The following is a 26565-nucleotide window of genomic DNA, read 5'->3' as shown; positions in this document are numbered from 1 at the left end:
CGTCGACGTCGCTAGAGGGATCCTTTGCCATCTCGCATTCGTGCAGACGTATTTTTGGAATCGTGAAGAACCCTCAGTCTGCCTGTCCGGTTGCGCCAGCATCTGCGCGCACTACGGGACCATGTAGGCGAGGCTAGTGTGGCAGTGCCATGCTGCGTCGTCTGCTGTCAACGACAACATCATGGTGGATTACCCAGCATGCATCGCTTCATGCAAGCTTCCTATAACTATAGTGCCTAGAATATACTGGCTAGTGTGACGAGCGCATAAGCTCCGCTATGGGAGAGGATGGTTGCGCATCTTATGAAAGCCAATTGCGGACGACAGTGGGCGCTGCTTCGCCGGAGGGTGCTGTCACAGCAGACGACGCGGCTCTCTCGCATCGTAAAGCCACATGTTTGAAAGCTGTTGTTGCTGTGCGCCCGTTATTGCTTGCCTTGTGTCCGTATCTGCTCTTCACCGAGGCACAGCGTTGATGTTTGGTGCCACTTAGTGAAGTGCTATCGACACAACATGTCCAAACCAAAGAGACAGTGCAAGGAAAGAACGTGTTTTGTCCCGCTGTGTACAAGTGGGTATCGTTCGAATAAGGAGCATGTTTCTTTGTTTACTGCGCCCACCGACGCTGCGCGACTGCTTGAGTGGGAAAGACTGATAAAACGAGAGGACAGGCGGTTGACATCATCATCCGCGGTGTGCGTGAAGCATTTTGAAGAGCAATACATTGAACGTTCTTTCAAGGTGACTGTGAACGGCGTGGTGAACGAGATCGCCCGAGACAAACCCCGCCTAACTCCTGATGCCGTGCCAACATTGTTTGAGCAATATCCCAAGCATCTAGTGCCCAAAAAAGCACTGAAGAGAAAGGTGAGGAACCTTTGCTTGCAGGAGCCTACTACAAAAAGGCGGCGAAACAAATCCGAGCCGTTCGATGTTAGCGATAGCAGTGCAACAGGTGATATTGAATGTTCTGCCTGTTCTGACGATGCCGCTGCCGGTATGACCCCCGCCGAAAGAGTCAATTCAGAAAAAGAGTCACCGTCGCAAAGTGACAGCCAAGCTGTACAGCTGCCATCTGCCGAGAGTGGTCACCCATTTAGTAATATATTCATCCCGACTGCATGGATGAAAGTCCCGAGTGCGTCCGGTGTATATTTGTCCTATGCTTTGTGCGAAGCCGAAGCAAACAATTTCGGAACTTTGTTCATTGAAAGAATGGTTACGTTTAACAAGGCCTTGCCTGAAGTGGGGACTGTTTTAGCCACTGTGTACTTACGAGGAAGGGAGCACAGCAAGGAGGTGCTTACATTGTGCAGCGAGGCAGAACTGCTGGTTCAGAAAGTTTCTGCGATGGTACTGTGCTGCGGGAGTGGAATAAAGCCAGTGTCAAGCAAATATGTCCAGTACAGGAAGATGTACTTTGCGGCAAGGTGCTTGTTAACAACGGAAGCTGAAGGAAGCTCTTGTGCTCAATGCAAATACCAGCGAGTGCTTGCTCAAAACAAAATGCAAAGGTTGAAAAAGCAGGAAAGGACCAGCAGCGAGAAAAATAAACCCCAGAACGTCTCCCGCAACCTGAGAAGAACAAAAAAGAAACTGGCCAGCGTGCAGGAGCAAATGGCGCGAATGAAAGATGAAAATAAATCAATCACCGAAGAGGCTCTAGAAGCTAGTATTCGGGCTCTCCCTCAGAAACAGCAACTTGCAGTCAAGAACTGCTTCGCTGCTGCTCAACGAAAATCACTCAGGGGAATGACTTACCCTGACGAATGGATTGTTGAGTGCATAATGATGCGGATGCGAAGTCCCAGACTTTATGAACATTTACGGAAAGAAAAGGTCATGATACTTCCAAGCCGAGCCTGCCTGAAGAAATATCTGCAACGCTTCAAGGGTTGCTTTGGACTGAATCCTAAAGTGTATGCTGCACTGGGGGAAAAAACAAAGGACATGGACGCCTTCAGCCGTCGTGGTGGTCTCGTAATAGACGAACTGAAGTTGTCAGAGCACCTTGATGTGAAACCTAACGGTGAGTTTTACCCCCATGTCCAGAATGCATGAAATCGTTGGTTTAATTTTTCGACGTGTAGTTCCACAGGTACATTTGAATTTAGAAAATCAGTGCTTAGCCTGGATTGATACATAGGCAAAAACTTGGAAATACTGTAAGAAAGAATAAAGGGCTCAGTATTATTCCACTTTTGCAATTCAGGTGGCTTTGAGGGTTTCGTTGACCTTGGTGACCAATCATCAAGTGACCAAAAAGGCATTCTGGCAGACCATGGTATGATTGTACTGTTCCAACCGTTCACAGGTGAGCTGCTTGAAATTGCATTTTCTAGATGTACAATTTTAGGATTTGCTAGCAACATATCCATATTGTTCCTACTTGTCCTTGTTTTAGGAGATTGGACACAGATACTTGGAATTTTCGCTTCGAGAGGGAATGTGAAGGCGCCAACTCTCGCAAAGATCATTGTAGAGACCACTATTCTTTCTGAAAAAGCTGGCTTATTTGTGGATACTATAACATGTGACGGCGCCAGCTGGAACCGGAGCATGTGGCGGAGCTTCGGTGTACAAGGTGAGATTGCCATGCAGATTTTTGTCACGTTAAGAAAAAAATAGCCAGGATAGAACAATATACGGAATTTTTACTGTGCTCAATATATTAGGCCCTTGCTTGATAAGCTGATCCTGTAGCTTGTATCAAATATATTGAAGCATATTGGGCGAAACAATCTTCGCCCCACGGATAACTGAATGACTTAGGTAAAATTTAGGAGCACAAAGCTAAGTTATCACAGTACCTCTTCTTTAATAGACAGCTGTATGTTTCTGTTCTGTCGGAGTTCAGGTGGTTGTTTTATTTCTGCAAGTATTTCCTATGTAGACTTCCTTGGGTACCTTGCCTATCCCCGATTTATTACTGTCGTTGCTTTATTAGGATTTCCTTGTTATATTTTTAGAGGTCACGTGAAAAACATTCAGTTACTTTAGTGAAAGAAATCTAATTACCATTATCTTTTTAGTCTGTGCAGATGGTCGCATCCAGAACAGCACACGACATCCTGTGGACCCTACTAGGCGGCTCTTCTTCATTTCCGATTTGCCTCATTTAATTAAGAATATTAGAAATGGATTTGTTCATAAGGGCTATTTAACACCATCTGGCCCAGTTCACAGTGGAATAATACAGGCAGCCTGGGATGTGGATCGTGACAGCGTAACTCTGAAGGCCATGCCTAGCATTACACTTGCACATATCAAGCCCAACTGCTTCGAGAAAATGCGAGTCAACCTCGCTTTTCAGCTTTTGGGGGATGAGGTTATCAAGGGGCTCTCTGTGCACAGAAAACATGTGGCCTCGCAGTTCAAAGTAGTGCAGCCAACTGAGGATTTCATTGAACTGTTGAACAAACTCATCCGAATTATGACAGCAAGAGTGAGCACGAGAGCATTAAAGCCTGACAGTCCAAATGTAATGTTCATGCAGAAATTTTTAGACTACTTAGACCAGTGGGAGGCCCATGCTAAGCCAGCTGGAGGAGGCTTTTTGACAGGAAGTACAGCTTCAGGGCTGAGGGTAACAATTAAAAGTACTCTAGAGCTGTTATCCCACCTGAGCACTGTTGCAGGCTTCAAATACCTCTTAACTGCTCGATTGAGCCAAGACAAACTTGAAAATCTCTTTGGGATAATCAGACAGTCTTCAGGGTGAAACGACCACCCTACTGTATCACAGTTTCTGGTTTCTGTCAACCTTTTGTCTTTTTATAACCTTGCAAGGTCACCAAGAGGAGGCAATTGCTCTCCTTCTGTTGTTAAATCGCTCTTAACTACTGCTAATGTGCCTGAGGTGAAAGACAAGTCCTTTTCAGAAACACTGGACAGCCTTCTCGACAGTGGAAACATTGATGAAGCAGAGAATGTTTTCCAGTCTGTTCAGCTTGAAGATGACCATGACGGATATTCTAAAAAAAAGAGCAACTCAGCTTTAATTTACTATGCTGCGGGCTATGTTGCTAGAAAAGCTGTTGCTAGAAATGCGTGTACCACCTGTGCAGCCCTCTTGTGTGCCACCCGAAAAGATGCGCTGAACGATGCTGACTCCTGGTTTACAGCTCATTTTGATAATGGCGGGCTAATTTATCCCTCTGTTGACCTAGCAAAGGCTGTAAGGGTCATGGAGGATGCATTCACTGCGTTTTTCAGTAAAAATAAGCTGCACGAAGACAGCATGCAGGAGTTTGCGCAGTGTCTGCACTCTTTGACATTTCCTCAGCTAGGGTGTCCCGAACACGGAAAAAATACTTTAGCAACAGTACTTAGGTTCTACATTCTTTTACGTTTTCGATTCCTTGTGAAAGGTTTGAACAGAGAGCGTGAAGGACAAAGGCAGCGGCAGAAGTATTTGAAGCTGCGGCACTGCCAATAGTTCAAGGTAAAGCTCGAAAGTCGAATGCAGGTTTGCATAACTTGTATTGAGCATGTGTATTTTGTATCGTGTATTTGTACTGTCTTGTGTTGAGAAGCCGAAAAAAAGCTCTTTCTCGGATGAAATAAAAGCTGAAATTGTCCCGAGTACCATTCTTTATTTCCAGATTATTGATATGTAAACACATACGCATACTAAACTGTATGGCCTGTGATAACTGCTATCGGCAGGTGTGCCGTCTGCTTTTTCGCAGAAATGCGAAAGCAAAGAACAAAATACAGAACACAAATCGGAACCTGGCACGCGCACAATGCTGCGTTTTCTCTTCTGTAAATATAAAAACAAAAGACCTACAACGTCTTCACTCAGCAGTGCTGACAGAAAATTTTGATATTGCCTGCGAAGAACCGGCGGGGTAGATAAGATATATTCTCCGCAACCTGTTGGCATCCGGCGACGCTCACAGGCAAGCGGTCGCACTGGCGTGCGGAAGCAGCACCCTCTTGCATAGCAGCGCCTCGGCACGGCCGCCGGCGGCTTTCATTGCTCTCCGAGCCATCCCAGCCGGCGCGCTCGTCACACTAGCCAGTATATTCTAGGCACTATACTATAACTATAGTGTTCTAAAAGGGGGTAGTGGGGTGAGGAGGTGGCGCGTCCCATGCATTACGGCGCGGCGGAGAATGTAGACGACACCCGGATTTTAGCGGCGGCGCTGTAGTCGCGTGCATGGGCTGGAGGATTAAAGGCTGGTCTGGCTGTGCTAGCCTCCTCTGGCATGCTTGCTCACGCTTACTTCGCGCCGTTTGCTGCTCTCCGTTCACGACGCTTTGTCGTTTGTGTTGCTGTTGGTGTTTCATAGCGAAAATTAAGGATGTCTAGCCGTCAGCGGCAATGACACTCTTATGCTCCCGGCTGTCAAACCGGTTATAAATGGTCCAAAGGGAAGCAGCCGTCGTTGTTTACAGTGTAATTATTGAAAGGCTTAACGCTGCTGTTCGGGAGCTGCTTTGGAAAAAACTGTAATGTCAGCTTACGTATACTTAAAGCACAACTGCTCATGCTAATTAATAGAACGATTGTGGGCGGTCCCTTTGTAAGGCGCGTTCAGGACCATTTTTATGATTGTGCCTTGATATGCATGTCTCAAAAAACCGTTTCAAGGAAAATAATCATAAGGTGAGGCTGTGCCCATCGTGATAACACTGCCATAAAGGCGACGACATATAACGATTAAGGGGCTGCGGCCACTGCCATATAAGGAGCCTGATAACGTGACGGCCAGTTCTGAGCATAGAACATGGCTTTTAATGACATGCATGCACGCATGGACTTTTCTGTCACGTCATAATGGCTTGTGAGATCAGTGCGATGTCACTAAACGTAGCGTGCAGTGTGCGCTTAACCGCTGATCTGAGTCTCCTGGGCGCCGATCGAGGAAAGCACGTGTTGTTCGCTATGTAACAGCTCGACACGGCAAATTTTTCGGCAGGTCGAGTTTAAACTATTCAAGAATCTCGGCGACTGCCTTGGATTCTTAAGTAGGTAATATATATGCACCTGCGTTCAGGGGAAGGCGTTTTGTTGAAGTCTAGCTTTATACATCTGATGATATCTAGCTTGACAGCATCGAGCGTGAACACGAAATGAGCGCAGCTATAGAATTTCATTTAAGCATGGCCAAGCAAGCATCTCGACAACCGGTGTTTTATTTAATTGAAATGTGGATTTAATGGTTGGTTGAAACGTCTAGCGCTGGCAGTACTTTGGGCACAGTAGGATCGAATTACCAGCCGCAGGGCACAGCTTCAGCGCGAGCGAGATGGGCGCCGGAGACAAGCAATGGTGATGGCGATGCCGCAGCGTTTTCTGTTCTTTGTCTTCTTTACATTTCCCCCGCGTGAAGAAGTCGTCATCCTGGCAACTCAGGGAGAAGAGACGACCAGAGGGTTGTAATATGGCTTGAGGCGGCTAACGTGGACAACCTCGCGGCCGCGACGGCGGTGGTCGGAAGAAGGGGTGACTGGCTCGATGACGTAGTTCACAGGGGATGTGCGTTCCAAGACGCGATAAGGTCCGTGGTATTTGGTGTCTAGTTTGTTGGTGGCAGGAACGCATAGCCAAACGAAGCTGTCGGCCAGGAACGTGGGAGCAGGGGTATCGGTATCATGCTGATCTTTGCGATAGCCTTGAGTGTTGGAGGTAAACGTGCGAGCTAGCTGACGGCATTCCTCGGCCTTCTGTGCAATATCTGACAAGGCACTGTACTCAGAGGCATCTGGATGGTATGGCAAAATTGTGTCCAGAGTACAAGATGGTTCACGGCCATATAAGAGAAAGAAGGGCGAAAACCCGGTTGTTGCTTGGGTGGTAGTGTTGTACGCGAACGTTACGAATGGCAGTACCTGGTCCCAGTTGGAGCTTCCCGATTCAGATGTAACATACATTGCGAGCATGTCCCCGAGCGTACGGTTGAAGCGCTCCGCGAGGCCGTTTGTTTGTGGGTGGTACGCAGTTGTAGCCCGATGTATCCATTTACAAGACGACAGGAGCTCTTGGACTACTTCGGAAAGAAAGACACGGCCTCTATCACTCAGTAGCTCGCGAGGGGCGCCATGTCGAAGAATGAAGTGGTGCAGAAAAAAATGGGCTACCTCTCGGGCTGTCGCCGCGGGACGTGCAGCAGTCTCGGCGTAACGGGTCAGGTGGTCGACGGTGACGATGACCCATCGATTACCAGCGGCACTGCATGGTAGCGGACCATAAAGGTCAATTCCCACGCGATCAAACGGGCGAGCTGGACACGGTAAAGGCTGGAGAGGGCCAGCAGGGTGGCGAGAAATCTTGAGTTGTTGACAGGCGGTACAAGAGCGAATGTAGCGACGTACGAAATTGTACATTCCCCGCCAGTAGTACCTCCGACGAATTCGATCATAGGTTTTGAGGACGCCGGCATGAGCGCTTTGCGGATCATTGTGATGGTGGGCACAAACCTCGGAGCGGAGGTGGCGCGGAATGACAAGAAGCCACGTTCTGCCGTCTGAGTTGTAGTTCCTGCGGTAGAGAAGGCCGTCCCGAATGGCGAAATGTGAGGCCTGTCGGCGGAGTGCCCGAGGATGCGTAGCCGCGGAAGTAGTGCCAAGGATATATAGCAGGTTAGAAACCCAAGGATCTTGTCGTTGCTCGAAAGGCATATCCTCAATGGTGAGTGCTGACAAGAATGCTTGAGGAGGGGACGATGAGTTAGGCGAGAGCACCGGTGACCGAGAAAGAGCGTCGGCGTCAGAGTGCTTGCGGCCAGAGCGGTACACTACACGGATGTCGTATTCTTGAAGCCTGAGAGCCCAGCGCCCGAGACGGCCAGACGGATCCTTGAGAGACGCGAGCCAGCAGAGAGCGTGATGATCTGTAACTACCTCGAAGGAGTGGCCGTATAAGTAAGGGCGGAACTTCGTTACAGCCCAAACGATTGCTAAGCACTCCTTTTCGGTAACGGAGTAGTTGGACTCGGCTTTGGTGAGAGCACGGCTTGCGTAGGCGACAACGTATTCGGAGAAGCCAGGCTTGCGCTGGGCGAGGACGGCGGCGAGGCCGACACCACTGGCATCGGTGTGAAGTTCTGTAGGTGCAGTAGGGTCGTAATGGCGAAGGATTGGTGGTGACGTCAGAACATTGCGCAGTGTCGCGAATGCATCATCGCAGGCTGGCGACCAAGAGGAGAGGTTAGGGGTGCCTTTCAAGAGCTGTGTAAGGGGGGTTATGATGGTTGCGAAATTCCGAACAAAACGACGAAAGTACGAGCAGAGGCCCACGAAGCTTCGCAGTTGTTTCAAAGTGGTCGGTTTCGGAACGTCAGCGACGGCGCGCAGCTTCTCAGGATCAGGCAGAACTCCATCTTTACACACAACATGTCCGAGTATTGTGAGCTGGCGGGCACCAAAGCGGCACATTTTGAGGTTCAGTTGAAGACCGGCGCGGGTTAGGCAGGTGAAGACCTGGCGAAGTCGAGTCAGGTGGGTCGGGAAGTCGGTTGAAAAGACGACGATATCATCGAGGTAGCATAAACAGATGTTCCATTTCAGGCCGCGCAGTACAGTGTCCATCATTCTTTCAAATGTGGCTGGGGCGTTACAGAGTCCGAATGGCATAACATTAAATTCGTATGCACCGTCTGATGCCCTGCTCCACGAGCCGTGTCCTCGTTTTGCGACCAAACTCCTCGTAGCTCACGACACAACCATCCCAACCGTTAGCGCTGTTCTGGTTCCCCTCACTGCCTCTTTTACCACCGCCGCGACAGTCCTCTTTGTGCCCTCTAACGTTGTCTGCCGCCGCCGCCACTTACCGCTGCCGTTTGCCGTCCTTGACATGAACAACGGCGCTAGCACACTTCTGGTAGCCAATCCACTTGCGTCTCCCGCTATGTTGATCGAATGGGAGTGCCTCGGCCGCATCAAGCCCGTGGACCTTCTGTTCGCATTTGATGATGAGTCGTTCCCTGTTTGCCAAGTTGACGCCTTGACCTCAACTCCTGTGGCTTCCGATCCACTACAGCGGGATCTTTTTATAAAGGCGGTCTTCGGACGATCCGCCTCTGCCATGGGCACCTGCCAATACCCGGAGCGTAAATCGACTGAGGAAAAGAATTCTGCGCCTTGCAAACAGTCTAGGGCATCGTCGATTCGTGGGAGGGGGTACACTTCATGGCGAGTGATTTTGTTGAGGCGGCGATAACCAACACAAAATCGTATGGAGCCATCCTTCGTTTTACCTAGGACCACAGGAGATGATCATGGGCTACAGGATTCTCTAATTACTCCGCGTTGCAGCATGTCATCGACTTGTTGGGCAATAACACGGCGCTCAGACGGGGACACCCGATACGGCCGCTGATGGAGAGGTGGGTGAGCGCCAGTGTCAATGAGGTGAGTAACGGTCGTCGTGCGGCCCAAGGAAGATTGCGGGATGTCGAAGGAGGAGAGGAATTGGTGTAGAAGGTCAAGAATTTGTTCTCGGTGGCGCGGCTCTAGAGCGCTGTCCACAGAATGGTCAAAAAGATCCCGCTGTAGTGGATCGGAAGCCACAGGAGTTGGGGTCAAGGCGTCAACTTGGCAAACAGGGAACGACTCATCATCAAATGCGAACAGAAGGTCCACGGGCTTGATGCGGCCGAGGCACTCCCATTCGATCAACATAGCGGGAGACGCAAGTGGATTGGCTACCAGAAGTGTGCTAGCGCCGTTGTTCATGTCAAGGACGGCAAACGGCAGCGGTAAGTGGCGGCGGCGGCAGACAACGTTAGAGGGCACAAAGAGGACTGTCGCGGCGGTGGTAAAAGAGGCAGTGAGGGGAACCAGAACAGCGCTAACGGTTGGGATGGTTGTGTCGTGAGCTACGAGGAGTTTGGTCGCAAAACGAGGACACGGCTCGTGGAGCAGGGCATCAGACGGTGCATCACTCGATTCAATGAGCTCTACTTGAGGACTGGCGCAGTCAATGATAGCATGATGCTGGGACAGGAAATCCCAGCCGAGAATGACGTTATGAGAACATGTGAGGAGAACGACGAATTCGATGATGTACAAGGCTGCAGCAATGACGACGCGAGCAGTGCAGATAGCTGTCGGCTGTATACTGTGAGCGGATGCGGTACGAAGCGATAGTCCCTCGAGAGGCGTAGTCACCTTTCGGAGGGAGCGGCAGAGTTTTTGGCTGATAACTGATACAGCGGCACCGGTGTCGACGAACGCAAGAATATGAACACCTTCAACGATGACAGGAATAACATTCGCGAGATTAAGACGAGGACTTTGAATTTCTGTCGAATACGCAGTTCGTGCCTCGCGAACTGCGGCGTTTAGTTTTCCGGCTGGGTAACGGGTCGTCGGCGCATTGGCGAAATGGAGCGGCGACGTGGTGATGGCGAACGACGAGGGAGGAAGTCCGGAGGATCAGGGGGTGCTGTTGGAGGACCCGATGGGACTGAGAACTGGGGGGGCCAAATAAGGTGGCGCAGGCCGTGCAGCAAAGGCCATATTTATTCGGCGCCGGCAGTAGCGTGTAGTGTGTCCAGGGATGCCGCAGTGGTAGCAAATAGGCCTGTTGTCTGCAGTGCGCCATGGAGATGGTGTCTGACGAAGGGGGGAGCAAAAGCTGTTGGTGCGGACCGCATGGGGGGCGAAGCATAGGCATATGCTGGCTCAGGCGGTGGACTTGAAGTGACTTCGGCATACGTGCGACGCAATACTTGAGGAGGAGCCGGCGCGAATGCTGGAGCGTAGCTCAGTGGCGCAACGCCGGACGATGAAACTGTGGGCGTAACGGCATTGAGGGTGCGACCGGAGGTGATTGAGGAACAGGATTATGGAGGACTTCAGATACATGCTGCTGGATTGCATGGCGAAGCTCCGGAACAAGGCCAGTTGTTGACGACTCCTTAACATATGGCTGTAGGGACAGTTGTCGCGCGACCTCCTATCGTACAAAAGCCTTGATGTCTTCAGAGAGGCTAGATGACTCCCTCTCCGCGGCTAATCCAGCGAGTGATGCATGAGGCTGGCGAATCAAAGCACGCTCCTTGCGGAGTTCGTCGTAGCTCTGAAAGAGGTCGTAGATTTCCTTGACCGTTATGGGGCCTTTGGCGATAAGCATGTTGAAAGCGCCGGCATCAATTCCTGTGAGGACATGACGTATCTTAACGGCCTCGGTCATGGTCGGGTCAACGCGGCGACGCAAATCAACAATGTCCTCAATATAACTGGTGAACGTTTCATCGGGCAGCTGTAGTCGTGATCGAAGACGCTGTTCCGCGCGGAGTTTTCGGACGGCGGGGCGGCCAAAGACATCAGAAAATTTCGTCTTGAAATTCGCCCAGGTGGCAAAGTCCGACTCGTGGTTTTGAAACCACAGATTAGCGACGTCGCTCAAGTAAAAGATGATGCATTGTTGAGCTTACGGTTGTCGTTCCAGTTATTGTGACGGCTGACCCGTTCGTAAGTGGTCAGCCAATCGTCGACGTCGTCATCGCTGCTTCCACTGAAGGTAGCCGGGTCCCGTTGACGAAGCACACCTGTGCAGGTGACGGGCGGAGGCAGCCCGTCACCGCGGAGGGGGTGTTCTTTGTCTTCTTTACAAATAATTAAATAACACCGCTGAAGAACAGCCCAGGAAAAAAGCTGCGAAGCAATACAGTAACTCCGAAAACAAAATTACAACTATTCCCAAGTAATTGTTCACCTGCTCCCTATCTATTCGGAAAACTACAAAATTCACGGTGACAAAAAAAAAAAGAAATCAGCGACAGTTTACTTTGGCTAAGCATTGATATACATGGAACGTTTATAGCTCATGTTTAGAAAAGTATTGCCTCCTGCAGCTTTGTTATACCACGCCTTGCCACGTTTAGCTAAGTACTTAAATGGTTCCTTGGGCTTTCATTAGGATTAAGGAGGACTAATTAACGTCATTAATGACGCTGTTTCATACAAAGTGAAGCCAACAACCTTCAAAGCGCAGCTTGAAAGACTGCCACCTTAGTACGGAAAATAACTGGGTTCCGAAATCTATCTAGCCCTATGACCAGCAAAGTTAGTTTTTACCTCGGCCTGTGTCTGGTGGCACTTACTGGCAGCAAGTTTTTTTTTTGGAGTGATTGTCCAAAGGAGGTTTCAAAAACACCCCGGCAAAATTTCGCTTAGAATGTGGGTTGTAATTCTTCCGCTTAAAAATGACCGTTGTACAGAATGCTGTGTAAAAGTGGAGGTCGCAATAAGAGCAGAAAGTATTGTCACGGACAACAAGGCTAGATGTGACTAAGACGACGGGACGAAGCTCAACCAGCAGGCAAAGTTCCGCGCACAGCACGCGAGACAACTTCGGCGTCCTTTTCTTCCAAGTGCCGCTTAAAAACATCTGGGACACCAGGTGGCATTACTCCCCCTCCTAAAAAAACGAAAACACAGACTGGGCGCGAGCGATGGGCGATGCAAGACCGTACAGAAAACGAATATAAAACAGAGGCGGTGCCCTACACAACTAAACAAGTGCATAGTACACCGCACATTACTGCGTGAAATACGGTTTCATGCGGACAACGTGCACCACCTCGGAGCGTGGTTGCCGACGCGAGGTCTGCACAGTACCCGCTGGAAGGACTTCGTATGTCACTTCTGTGACACGGCGCAGAACCTTGTAAGGTCCAAAGTATCGCGACATCAGTTTTTCAGACAAGCCGGGCCGGCGCACCGGTGTCCACACCCAAACTTGCTCTCTTGGTTGGTATGTGACGTGTCGATGACGGAGGTTGTAGCGACGCGTATCCTTTCCCTGCTGTTGCTGAATGTGGATGCGGGCAAGTTGACGTGCTTCCTCGGCGCGCTGAGCAAACTGCTCAGCGTCTGGGATGAGAGGATTATCCGTGCAGCACGGAAGCATGGCATCTAACATCGTCTGAACGTCGCGTCCATAGAGCAGGCGAAATGGCGTAAAACGCGTAGTCTCTTGGATGGCAGTGTTGTAGGCATATGTGACGTACGGGAGAATCTCGTCCCAGGTCTTGTGCTGGGAGTCTATGTACATGGCAATCATGTCGGCGATCGTTTTATTGAGTCTCTCCGTGAGGCCATTCGTCTGTGGGTGATAAGCAGTGGTTTTGCGATGGCTCGTGTGACTCAGCTCAAATACGTCGTGCATAAGTTGTGCCGTAAACGCCGTGCCTCGATCGGTGATTACTTGGGACGGTGCGCCATGGCGCAACACGATCTGCTGCATAAAAAACTGGGCGATCTCAGATGACGTGCCACGCTTCACCGCCTTGGTTTCCGCATACCGTGTGAGATAGTCGGTCGCGACTATAATTCATTTGTTACCGACCGATGTCAGCGGAAATGGGCCCAGAAGGTCGATGCCGATTTGGTCAAACGGTGTTCGGGGAGGCGCAATAGGTTGGAGCAAACCCGCTGGCTTGAGAGGTGGCGCCTTTCGACGTTGGCACTCACGACAGCCTCTGACGTAGCGATGAACGGCGTCAGCGAGTTTAGGCCAATAATAGGCTTGACGAACTCGGGCGAGTTTGCGTGTAAAGCCCAAGTGGCCGGAGGTGGGCTCATCATGGCAAGCAAAAAGGATATCGGCACGGAGGTCGGCTGGCACTACGAGGAGGAACGCTCGGTCAACAGTGCTGGAGTTCTGTTTGTATAGAACGCCATTCCGGACACAGAAAGCAGACAGGTTTCGAGCAAATTGCCGAGGGATATCAGCAGCGCGACCCTGCAGGTGTTCAATGACAGGTCGAAGGTCCGGGTCAGCTCGCTGTCGGGTCATTATGTCTGAAGCACTCACCAGTCCAAGAAAACCGCTCTCATCGTCCGTGCTCTCATCGACTAAACCGACAGGTGCGCGCGACAGCGCGTCAGCATCTTCGTGCTTCTGGCCAGATTTATACACAATGGTGTACTCAAATTCTTGGAGGCGAAGACTCCATCGTGCTAGGCGCCCCGATGGGTCGCGGAGGTTAGCCAGCCAGCACAAGGAATGATGATCGGTGACAACTTTAAACTGGCGGCCGTAGAGGTAAGGCCTAAATTTCATGGTTGCCCACACAACCGCAAGGCATTCCTTTTCCGTAGTGGAGTAGTTTGTCTCGGCGCGGGAGAGCGTGCGGCTGGCATACGCTATTACCTTTTCGACGCCAGCTTGGTGTTGAACGAGTACAGCGCCAAGGCCGATATTGCTGGCGGCGGTGTGGACTTCGGTGTCAGCGTCTTCATGAAAGTGCGCAAGAACAGGGCTTGTTTGCAGTCGGCTGCGCAGCTCCGCAAAAGCCTCTTGTTGCTCGGCGCCCCACACGAACTGTGTATCATTGCGCGTGAGGCGAGTCAGGGGGGCGGCAACTTTGGAAAAATCGGCGATGAAGCGGTGGTAGTACGTGCAGAGACCCAGGAAGCGTTTCAAACTTCTCTTGTTTGCAGGAACGGGAAATTTGGCGACAGCAGAAGTCTTGTCGGGGTCTGGCCTAACGCCTGCGGCACTCACAAGGTGACCAAGAAACCTCGACTCTTTGTAGCCAAAGTGGCACTTCTCGGGCTTGAGCGTCAAGTCAGCTGACCGAAGGGCACCTAATACTGCGCGCAGGCGTTCGAGGTGTTCTTCAAAGGTTTCAGAGAATACGACAACGTCGTCGAGATAGACTAAGCAGATTTGCCATTTGAGGCCGGCGAGAACGGTGTCCATCATGCACTGAAAAGTAGCCAGCGCTGAACATAGGCCAAAAGGCAGCACTTTGAACTCGTACAGTCCATCTGGGGTGACAAAAGCTGTTTTTTTCGCGGTCCCGCTCATCGACCTCAATCTGCCAGTACCCACTCTTCAAGTCAATGGAGAAGTACTGGGCGCGACGAAGCTTGTCGAGCGAATCGTCGATACGGGGCAGCGGGTAGACGTCTTTTTTAGTGATGGCATTCAGCTTTTGATAATCGACACAGAAGCGAAGGGTCCCATCTTTTTTCTTTACCAGCACGACAGGGGATGACCACGGGCTGTTGGATGGTTGTATGACACCATCACAAAGCATCTCCTGAACTTGTGTCTGAATCGCTTCACGTTCCGTCGTTGAGATACGGTACGGCTGCTGGCGGATAGGGCGGGCGTCATCAGGAGTAATGATGCGGTGCTTCACGAGAGGCGTTTGCCGTACTTTCGATGAGGACGCAAAGCAAGAGCTGAACTCTAGTAGGAGGGCACGTAGCTCACGATTCTGTGTGTCCGAGAGATCCGGACTAATATCAAGACGGTCAAGTGGGGGCTGCACAGTGCTAACAGCCCCAAACGTAAAACATTCAGAAACATCCGCTAAGGAGTCAGCAAACGCGATGGCAGTAGCACGAAAAAGATTCCGGGGTTCGTTGGTGAAGTTAGTCACCAGGAGATCTGACCGGCCGTCGCGGAGGTGGATGAGGCTGCGCGCTGTACAGATGCCGTGGGTGAGCAAAAGTGACTGGTTGCCTTCCGCGACCGCATGCCCGTCACACAGTTCGTCGCAAGTAACAGTCACAAAAACACTGGCGCGTGGCGGAATCGAAACGCTCTCGGCGGAAATTCGAAGGGCGGCGCGGCGTTGGCGATTCTTGACGTCAGTATCAGCAGCTTTCTCGGTTGAAAATGTCACTGTGCGCTTTCGGAGATCGATAATAGCTCCATACTCCCGGAGAAAATCAACCCCAAGGATAACGTCACGGGAGCAGTCAGGTATAACGAGGCAGCTTACAATAAACGTGGAGCTGCGAATTTGAACTCGTGCCGTGCACAGGCCACTAGGAGTTACGAAATGTCCGCCAGCCGTGCGAATCTGCGTGCCCGACCATGGTGTCATGACTTTTTTTAGAAGCGCTGCTAGCTTCCCGCTTATAATCGAAAAATCCGCGCCAGTGTCCACCAATGCGCTAACCTTATGGCCGTCGAGAAGCACGGGTATGTCCAGCGAGAGTCGATGTTCATGCGTAGGAGCTGTCGTCGGTGCCGTAAAATCCAGATCGCTCACAGGTCTGCTTGTCGGGGGGTCTTCGTCACGTCGATTGCAAGCGGCCTCGCCCCCGGAGGTCGCTGTCTTTAGTTTTCCCGGTGGGGACTTGGCGAGCGTCGCTGCGCCGTCCAGGATGGCCCGCGCTGCGGCGATGGTCGGCGTGGGGACGTGGATCGTGACTGCCGCTGAGAAGTTGGCGCCATGCGCTGCTGCGCTAAGTAGTCTTCAATCTCCCGGGGTCTTTGGCCTATTGGAGGGCGACGCATGTCGATGGGAAATCCGTGAAGTCCAAGGTGTCGATAGGGGCACTGGCGATAGAGATGACCTGGCTCCTCGCAATGGAAGCACAGGCGCTGGCGATTTGGGGCGCGCCACAGGTCCGTCTTCCGCTGGGCTGGTCGTCGGTTGTTGACGAACGGCTCAGTGTGTGCGGAATACAGTGAGCCTTGATCGGGTGGCGGTAAGGGCGCCGAAGCAGTGGCAGGGCGTCGCGCCATATCTGCATAAGTTGGACGCAGGTACTCCGTGGGGAAAGGTTGTGGATCAGCGTACACTACCGAGGGCTTCAACGCTTGAAGCTCTTCGCGGACAATGCTAGCTACAGAGCCGACCATCGGCTGTGGAGCACCGAAAAGCTTCTGGAGCTCTTCGCGTACAACTGAGCGGATGATGTCGCGTAGGTTCGGGGTAGCCCCGAAGGCCGAAAACGGCTCCACAACCGAAGCGGCGACCACCGGCCTGTCGTAAGTGGTAGACCGCTGCTGGAGCATCCTCTCTATTGTGACAGCTTCTGAAAGAAACTCAGCAACAGTCCTTGGTGGATTACGCACGAGGCCAGCGAACAGTTGCTCTTTAATACCGTGCATAAGGTGGCGCACCTTTTTGTCTTCGGTCATTGCCGGGTCAGAACGTCGGAAGAGCCGGGTCATGTCCTCCACATACATGGTCACAGTCTCATTTGGCATCTGTATACGAGACTGTAGAGCCCTTTCTGCGCGTTCTCGCCGATCCGCGCTGGTATAGGTCTCACGAATTCGTCGGCAGAACTCACGCCATGATGTTAGGGCGTCTTCTCGGTTCTCGTACCAAGTACGAGCGCCATCTTCCGGGCTGAAGAAGACATTTCGAAGCTTGGCGGCGTCGTCCCACTGATTAAACGAGGCGACCCGTTCAAATTGGATAAGCCAGTCTTCGACGTCTTCGCTCTGACTGCCGTGGAAGGGCTGAGGCAGTCGTGGATTTTGCAGGGTGTAGTAAGTTGGAGCTCCTTGCATAGCCGGTCGAGGGGCGCCTGCGGTGTTGAACTCCAACGGCCCGTGCTCAGGTGGTAGGCCTAGGTTCCTCCGGCTAGCGCGGTGAACAGGAGTGTCGATTGGCACAGGACCTGAATCCTGGGTGTGCGGAGGAGTTCGGGACATATACTGGGATCGATACCCTGCGCCGACACCAAAATATGTCACGGACAACAAGGCTAGATGTGACTAAGACGACGGGACGAAGCTCAACCAGCAGGCAAAGTTCCGCGCACAGCACGCGAGACAACTTCGGCGTCCTTTTCTTCCAGGTGCCACTTAAAAACATCTGGGACACCAGGTGGCAGTATGCATTGGATCTTGAAGTGATGTCTCAAACGCGGCCGATTAACCGCGCGGCGAGCAGACAACACGCAGGGAGCGGACGTGTAAGTACGTATAAGTAAAGTAACTGGAAATTCACGTATAAGCGGGCGTCAGCGCCCCCTGGATCTCCCACTCCGGAGCATCGCGGGAGGGCTTCAGAGTCGTCATCGCGGTCCGCACATTCCCCCTATTCTAGCATCCCAATGGAGAGCAGCGAAGCGATTGGATGTCTGCACTGGTGTCAGGTCTTTTATTGGTCGATGCTTAGTGTTCCGAAGACGAGCCTTCTGGGTTGCCTTTTGCTTTGTCTGACAACTTGGAGATGTTATCTCGTTGTCGTCCGATTTGCAGAGGCCGCATTGGTACGTAACTTTCCCTTCAGACGCACCTTCAGCGGCTTTAGCGAAAGGGAAAGATATGCGCATTTGCTCAGCCAGGACACAGTTGTAACAAACAGTTATAACAGTAAACCACACTCGGTGTATATGGCCGAGGCCTTAAAATACAGCCGTAGTAGTACAGACAGGTTGGAAGTGTCGGAGGGCTTTGCAAGGTCACCATGCAAGAACGCTACTTTTCCATGTGTCGTGCTTGGATGACCCGGTGCGTGGGACAGTACTGCTCACGTTGAAGAGTAGTTTGATCCTCGTTTATGTCGACGTTGTTAACGACTCAACGCTATTAGTCGGAGCCTTTAACTAGATACACCTGGACAGGCACTGGGAATTGTGATTGAAATTCACCTAAGCGCTTGCGTTCGTTCCACTGCAGTGTTTCGCAAGCCACACTGGACGTGAAGCCTCGAAAACCTCTGGCTCCAACACAAGCGTCCAAGTTAGCCTGGAAAATCCTATTCGGTATATCCGTCAGGCTTTTGTTGGCTATAGATTTAATCGTCACTTTGTAAGATCTCAATCCGGGTGTAGGCGCAACCTGATTCTCGGTCATTACAAAGGAGCGCTTTCCTTGACAGCCCTCACTTGCCGAAGATGAATTCGGTTGATTGTCTTCCGAAGAACGTTTGTGAGAGGTACGGGAGCTTGTTGACACGAATGGTGGTGCCGGTGAGTTCATTGAAGAGCCCGTCTCTTCCTGCCGCACGGTTGGATGGCCATCTCGGCGTGTTGACTGGACATGGTCATTGCCGTGCTCCGCCCAGCGGACAGATCCCTTACGGGCTGTTAGGCATTTTGGGAAGGCGGGATGGGCGCTGTTGCTGATGAACCGGGAGCACCACGCTGGACATGAGGCCAAGGTTCAGGTTGAGATGTCGATTGCGGGGCAGGCGTGGCCGCGAGCGACGACAGCGAAGCTACCTCTGCCAGCGTGGAAAGGGAGGCACTAATCCTAGCCTCAGTGCCGAGCTCAGCTGCAATTATGCATGGGTATTATGCGCTGGAGGCCTCACAACCTGATGGCGGGACGACGTTTGGAGCTTCCTCGGAAGGCGATGATCCACTTCTCTGGATAGACGGCACGTATTTAGTGGATGGTAAGGTTTTTCAGAGAAGAGATGCTGATGATGATGACTTCAGACAAAATGGTACATACCCACGTTAGGGGATTGGCCAGGGTACATTGTAGATTGTAAATATTAATGGCCACCTTAGCAGGAACACACCTCCTCCCTCCAACGTCAGGCAGTCTTGTTCTGGTGCCAATCAACCGCAGTCTTCTTCCTTCGCCCGCTCACTGACCTCCTTCAGTCAATTGCTGGCCCGTCTTCCGCGATTTCTTGGTCATCAGAAGCCCGCGCCGCCTTTACTGCCGCAAAACAAGCAGTCGCAAAGGCCGTGCTCCTGGTCCATCCGCGCAGCAACGCCCCTACGAGACTGAAGGTGGATTCCTCCAGCGTGGCCGTCGGAGCCGTCTTAAAGCAGTACATTAACTCCGAGTGGAGATCATTGCCTTTTTACTCTAGGAAGCTACTTCCTGGTGAGACCCGCTACAGCGTCTTTGGCCGAAAGCTCCTAGCAATCTACTCCGCGATACAGCACTCTGGGCATTTTGTAGAAGGATGTCAGTTTCACGTATGTAACTCAGTTGGAAGAGCACCGGACGCAATATTCGCAGGTCGTGGGTTCAGTTCCCACCATCGGCACGTTGTTTTTTCTTCTACTCTGTGTTTAATTATCTTTCCCCTAAAACAGATTACATTACTAATTTCTGTGATTATCCAAGTAAACATGAAAAAAAGACATAAAGTATCATCCCCAACGATTTCCTTGGCCTCGCCGACTGTTGGCTTCTTTCCTTCACGTTGCTGGCGTGTATTTTGAAGTCGGCTTTACCCCTGAAGCCTCGACAATTCCATTGCCATACCCTTAGTTGTTGCAATTTAGTTGTGGCTGTGGCCATCATAACTTGCTAGTGATTCACTGTCACTGATGTCTTTGTCTTGTCGGTAGGCGCGACTCCTGGAGTTGTCTCTTACTGAGGGGTGTTTACAACGTCTCCTATTGTCCTCGTCTAGATGGGCTACTTGTCCTTGGTTATTCAGTTGCTCCATCATTTGATGTATCTGTTGTGTCTCTAGTTTCTAGAGACACAACAGTGTCTCTAGTTGTGCCTCAGGTGGGTTGTTTGTCGTAGGTGTTGGTTTGGGTGTTGGTTGTGTCGCGGGTGGTGTCGTGTACTGCGTTTGCCTTATCTCGTTGTTGGCTTGTTTCTGTTTTCTAAGGCTCGCGTTTTCAAGCCTAAGTTTCATATTTTCTTCTTCTGTGGCTGTGAGTTTAGCCTCCAGTTTACAAAGTCATTGATTTGGTTCCGTCAGTTGCGCATTAGGAGAAGCGATTTCTGCCCAGCTCACCTGCTTATGCTGTAGTTGCTGCTAGCCCTGAGTTGGTTTCTTCTTTCGCGGCTTCGGCGTCAGTTTCTCTGATGTCTGCTGCGATGGTGGTTGGTTCGGCCAAGTCGAGTTCGATCTTGACCTGGACGGTTCCACGGAATTGCTATCCAATTCGGCTCCCTCAGAGCTGAACCATCGCTACCGCCTGGCGCCTTCACCTCCACCTCCGGCTGATTTGTTATCGACCCTGCTTCTACGCGGTTCCGGAGTCTTCTTTAACTTTTTCTTGCCATCTCTGTCGCCAGTGGGGTGATTTTCCTCACACCACTCGCATCTTGTCTCGCATGTATGTCCTTCCTCCGGGTTCACCATACCACACTTCGCGCAGGCTCCGAGTCCGGGTGTCGGGCACACGTCGATTCTATGTCCCAGTTAGTGACACAGTCGGCATACTTGCTTTGTTGGTCTGTAGGGGAATACGCGGTATCCTCTCCTGCAGTAGATGATTAGGCTTGGTAGCTGGGGCCCCTCGAAGGCAAACATGGCTGTCACAGAGCTGCCCAGCATTCTTGCGTATACGGCTCGAACCTCCTGCGGCCTCACTCATGTATATCTGAGCAGATCCTCGGTCGAAGTTCCTCTGTCAATTCCGTGTGAAACTCCACGAATCACATTCTCCGGTAATGCTCCGTAGGTGTTAACATTGTAGTTTTCCCCCGCTAGCGTTAGCTGTTCAAATTTTGTACGGAGTCCGCCACGTGTTCGCTGGGCGTGCTCACTATGAGAATATTCGAGCCGTATCGTATCCTAATCCGAAGGTCAGAAATCTCTTGTCTGCACTCCTTGGCGATTGCTCTTATATAATCGGTAGGTTTAAAATTGCCAACCTCGAGGCCTTTGAATGGTCTAATGATGCCCTTGTAGTTATCACGTGGCGTGGGGGTAGTCTCCTGCCTTGAAATTTTGGTATTATGGGATTTTCACCATGGACATTGACTGTTTCTTCTCAGGCGAACGCTCTCGGGCGTCAGGACCGTCGGCCCCATTAGCGGTGAGCTTTGTGCGCATTCTGCGTTCTTTCCGGAGGTTTCGGGCGATGCACCACTGGGTTTTGTCTTTTGGGTATAGTAGGGGGAAACCCCGTTAGTGGCTGCATTTCTTGCCTCGGCGTCTAGTATCATGTCTTCGTGGTGTTCCGGTGAGGGTTCAGGTCCTCCATTGACGTTCTGCGTCGATCCGCTGAGATTTGCGGTCATGCTGCCGTTAAGCATAGCCGCGGTCGGCTCCCCGGCCGGCGAGTTCCATCGATGTTTTGCGTCGATCCGTTGAGATTTGCTGCAGCCATGTCGTGGTTAGGCGTAGCCGCTCTCGGTTCCCCGGCCAGCGTTCGCCGGGCACCACATCGGCTGCGTTAGGCTTAGCGGGGCCACCGCCGCGTCGCAAATTCGAAGTCCTCTAAGTTTGGTTAAACCGCACACACAGGCTTGAAATTGGTGTCCACGTGAATCTTTCAACACTATACGTCCGTTGATAATGTTTTTTTGGTCCTCCAGTGGGAAATTTTGAGGCAAAAACCTTGAGTTCACGCAGCCCATGCGAAACGCGTTCGCATTTGCCTGGCCACCTGGCGCCGTCCATGAAGCGAATGAACGGGACACGAACGTCCTGTGATTTCAATGCACCATCATCGCCGGAGATTTCAATGTACCACACCTTGTCTGTCGTTACACGTTTGCCTGCCACGCCTAAGGGACGCAGGTTGGTAAACCTGGCATCTAACGAAGCACTCACTATGCTAAGGGGCCCTTCATACCCACATGAATGGGTAAGAGCGTATCTCGGTGTCGTAGTTCAGTGTTATTGCCCACGCTCCAGAACAGAGTTCACAATCGTTTATTCCGACGGCGCGGTCGGCTGATACACACGCACTCACGCGAACGCGCGCGCACACACACACACACACACACACACACACACACACACACACACACACACACACACACACACACACACACACACACACACACACACACACACACACACACACACACACACACACACACACACACACACACACACACACACACACACACGCACACACACACACACACACACACACACACACACACACACACACACACACACACACACACACACACACACACACACACACACACACACACACACACACACACACACACACACACACACACACACACACACACACACACACACACACACACACACACACACACACACACACACACACACACACACACACACACACACACACACACACACACACACACACACACACACACACACACTCCGCAGGGGTGGCGCAGTGGTTAGGGCACTCGACTACTGTGCCCAATGACGCGGGATCGAATCCCGGCCTCGGCGGCCGCTTTTCGATGGATGCGAAAAGCTAGGCGTCCGTGTGCTGTGCGATGTCACAGCACGTTAATGAACCCCAGGTGGTCGAAATTTCTTGAGTCCTCCACTACGGTGTCTCTCATAGCCTGAGTCGCTTTGAGACGTTAAATCCCAAAAAACCAAAACCACACATGCACACACACATACACACACATGCATGCACGCACGCACACACGCACACAAACACACGCACACGCACACGCACGCACGCACGCACGCACGCACGCACGCACACACACACACACACACACACACACACACACACACACACACACACACACACACACACACACACACACACACACACACACACACACACACACACACACACACACACACACACACACACACACACGCACAGTCGTTCCCCGCTGTTCCCCAGTCCCAGTAAGCCCATACGCGCACATCTCTCGACACGAACATTTGCCGCGTAATGTCACCCTGGTCGGTGGCTGATAGTCCCCGACACCTCATTGGAAAGGCAGGCTACAGGTCCAAACGGTTTCACATGCTTATCTGTGCGCCTTGTAAGCCCTGTCGATGTCTGCACAAGATACGATGTGAGTTGATACGCTCCTTCTCGTAGGATGCTGCTCCACTCAGGATTCGCACGACTGTCTTCGGCGGGGTGCATTTCCAACTTCATGCCCTATGTCGCACGTTATAACTGCGGCGAACCTGGGATTTGTATGCTTCGTTCTTGCTTCTGAACTCACTGTCATCCCACTTCGGCTAAGGCATTTTGGTGGTGTGTGGCACAGTCGTGTTGATGCGGATTCCCATCAGAAGTTTGCTGGCGAGAACCCTGGATGGCCAACTCTTAGAAGTGAAGCCGGAGATCAAGGTGCTTGGCCTCATTATTTCTGAGGGCCGCTCCCATTCCTCTCCTCTCAATCAATAAATCAACACTAACGGTCAAATTATAGAAATATTTCAACGAGGTAAACATTGAAACTACGGCATTAGAGTGCGAAACGCCCTGCAGCTGGTCAACGCATGCGTTATAGCCCGCACTACCTACAGCACGCAATACCTTCCCCTTAGTAAACAGGAGCTCAACCGGTAGAACAATCCTGCCAGAAAAGCGGTCAATACAGCTCTGGGACTTCTCCGATGCACGTTTACCGACCGCTTACTCCAACTTGACATATATAACACCATTAAGGTTTGCATGAAGAACATTGCCTGGCAAAATTTGTCCATTTAGCAGCCTCGTCCACTGGAAGGCAAGCGCTTCAAACTCTCAATATTGCTCCGCCCTGTACTACCCAAAACCGCAAAACGTTTCCACAGAATACATACCAAGCAATTGCCGTCAAACTTCTCCCCAAGTACCTGCATGCAGAATATCACCAAGCCCGCCGACAGGCAAGAGCTACCCACATCTCTCGAGCATGGGACGGCCACCTGGATACTCTGCACGTAGACGTTGGAAGACCTCTTAACGGTGACATATTCATTACCGCGACCAACAATGACCGCGACAACCCCAGTGGGTACTCTCCTCAATTGTGCCTCTCTTTGTACCACTGTTTTGCGGAATAAGCAGCCGTTGCCACTAATGCACAAGCTGCTATCCTGTCAGATCCCCGCACGGCCTGCCGTAACTATTTTCGCGGATGCATCGGTGCCGCCAGTCTTCTGATCCTCCTCGCTAACCCTCCGGTAATGATCAGTGTGATCTGGATTTCGGGACACTAGTAAATGCCCGGCAATGAAGCTGCTCATCGTCATGCTCGCGCGCTCCTTTCCCTAGCCTCCCCTCTCCAGTTCGCACGTATGCCTACACAGATCTGCTTGAATACTACAGGCTATCTCGCCGTACATTATCTCCCCCTTCTCTCACCATGTCTACCCAAGAGGCAGCAACGTACTGCCGCTTGCAAACTAATACCGTTCTTTCACCCTCTCTCCTAAACCTCTGGTACCCGTCCTTTATTGAAGCAAAAAGCTTCACTACGAGGGTCGGAGCAGAGCTTCGCGTATGCCGTATGCCGCGACCGAGTGACGTCACAGCCAAGGCCAGCTGCGCAGCCCCCTCGCCAAGCTAAGCCGGCGTTGCCTAGCAACGCTTAAGAGGTGCGCGGGTCATCCTCATTCAAAAAATTAGTCTCCATCCGAAAATCGAACCATCACTTCTTGGATCCCAGCTGGTCGTGAAACACTCTTCATAATTCCGCTTGTCTACCGTGAGGATCCCCTTCATGGATCACTGCCTTGTCGTGGCGGAGGGGCTTGCGAAACTCGATGAAGTCGTGAGCTCTGCTGTGTAGGGCCACCCAAGATAGACAGGTCACGGCAGAGAGTTCTGACAAAATTTGATTCACTGGAGAAGGTAATGGCAACCCACTCCAGTATTTCCTGCCAAGAAAACCCTATGGCCAGTCACAATACCATTATTAATATGGCGCCGGAAGATGAGCCCCCCAGGTTGGAAGGCGTCCCACATGTTACTGGGGATGAACAAAGGGCGATTCCTAGTAGCTCCAGGACGAATGAAGCGGCTGGGCTAAAGCCAAAAGGACGCTCAGTTGTGGATGTGTCGGGAAGCGACCGGAAAGTCCGATGTTGCAAAGAGATATATCACATAGCAACGTGGAATGTAAGATCTATGAAGCAAGGTCAACTGGATATCGTCAAAACTCAAGAGACTTCTGATGCGCGTACAAGAAGAGAGTGAGAAGTTTGGGCTTAAACTGAACATTAAAAAGACAAAGATCATGGCGTCTTGCCCTATCAAGTCCTGGAGCATCAATGGACAAGAAGTGGAAGCTGTGACAGATTTTCTGTTCTTGGGCTCCAAGATTACCTCGGAAGGAGACTGCAGCCATGAAATTAGGAGACGCCTGCTTCTGGGAAAGAGAGCAATGGTTAGCCTTGACCGCCTAGTAAAGAGCAGAGACATTAGTCTGCCAACCAAGATCCGCATAACTCGTGCTATGGTCTTTCCAGTTGTGATGTATGAATGCGAGAGTTGGGCTGTGAAAAAGGCTGACCGAAGAAGAATTGACGCGTTTGAATTGTGGTGCTGGCGAAGACTCTTGAGAGTTCCTTGGACTGCCAGAAGATCAAATCAGTCAATATTGTCGACCATAAACCCTGACTGCTCATTGGAGGGTCAAATTTTAAAGTTAAAGCTCAGCTACTTTGGTCATCTGATGAGAAGAGAGGAGTCGCTGGAGAAAGATTTCATGTTGGGAAAGGTTGAGGGTCGCCGGAGAAGGGGTAGGCAGCGAACGCGATGGTTAGATGGCATCCTCGAGGCACTGCAGATGAAGTTATGTGATGTTAAGAAGATAGTGAGAGACCGGAAAGCGTGGCGTGACATGGTCCATAGGGTCACGAAGAGTCGGACACGACTGAACGCCTGAACTGAACTTAACTGAACCGTGAGGATGACAGCGGGATTCCGCGACTGACGGATACTGCGATTGGCGCGCAATATGGAAGTCATCATCATCATCATCAGCCTGACTATACAAACGGCAGGGCGAAGGCCTCTCCCATATTTCTTCAATTAACCCGGTTCTGTGCTAGCTGCATCCACTTGACCCATGCGAACGTCTTCACCTCATCCACCCACCTAACTTTCTGCCGCCCCCCGCTACGCTTACCTTCCCTTGGAATCCAGTTTGTTACCCTAAGCGACCATTGGTTATCCTCTCTTCGCACTACATGTCCTGCCCATGCCCATTTCTTCTTAATTTCCACTAGAATGTCAGTAACTTGAGTTATTTCTCTGACTCACTTTGCACGCTTCCTATTT

The 26565-nt window shown here is 51.4% G+C and overlaps 1 pseudogene; it reads left to right on the top strand.

The window, feature by feature from the left end:
* The first annotated feature begins 483 nt into the window (after positions 1-483).
* Positions 484-4438, top strand: LOC146194404 (uncharacterized; annotated as a pseudogene).
* Positions 4439-26565: the final 22127 nt, after the last annotated feature.

Source organism: Amblyomma maculatum, chromosome 3 (assembly GCF_055883805.1).
Source record: "Amblyomma maculatum isolate TAMU_Amacu chromosome 3, ASM5588380v1, whole genome shotgun sequence".
In the NCBI taxonomy this organism is placed as follows: domain Eukaryota; kingdom Metazoa; phylum Arthropoda; class Arachnida; order Ixodida; family Ixodidae; genus Amblyomma; species Amblyomma maculatum.
The sequence above is the reverse complement of the archived record's forward strand: the minus strand, read 5'-3'. Positions and strand labels throughout refer to the sequence as shown.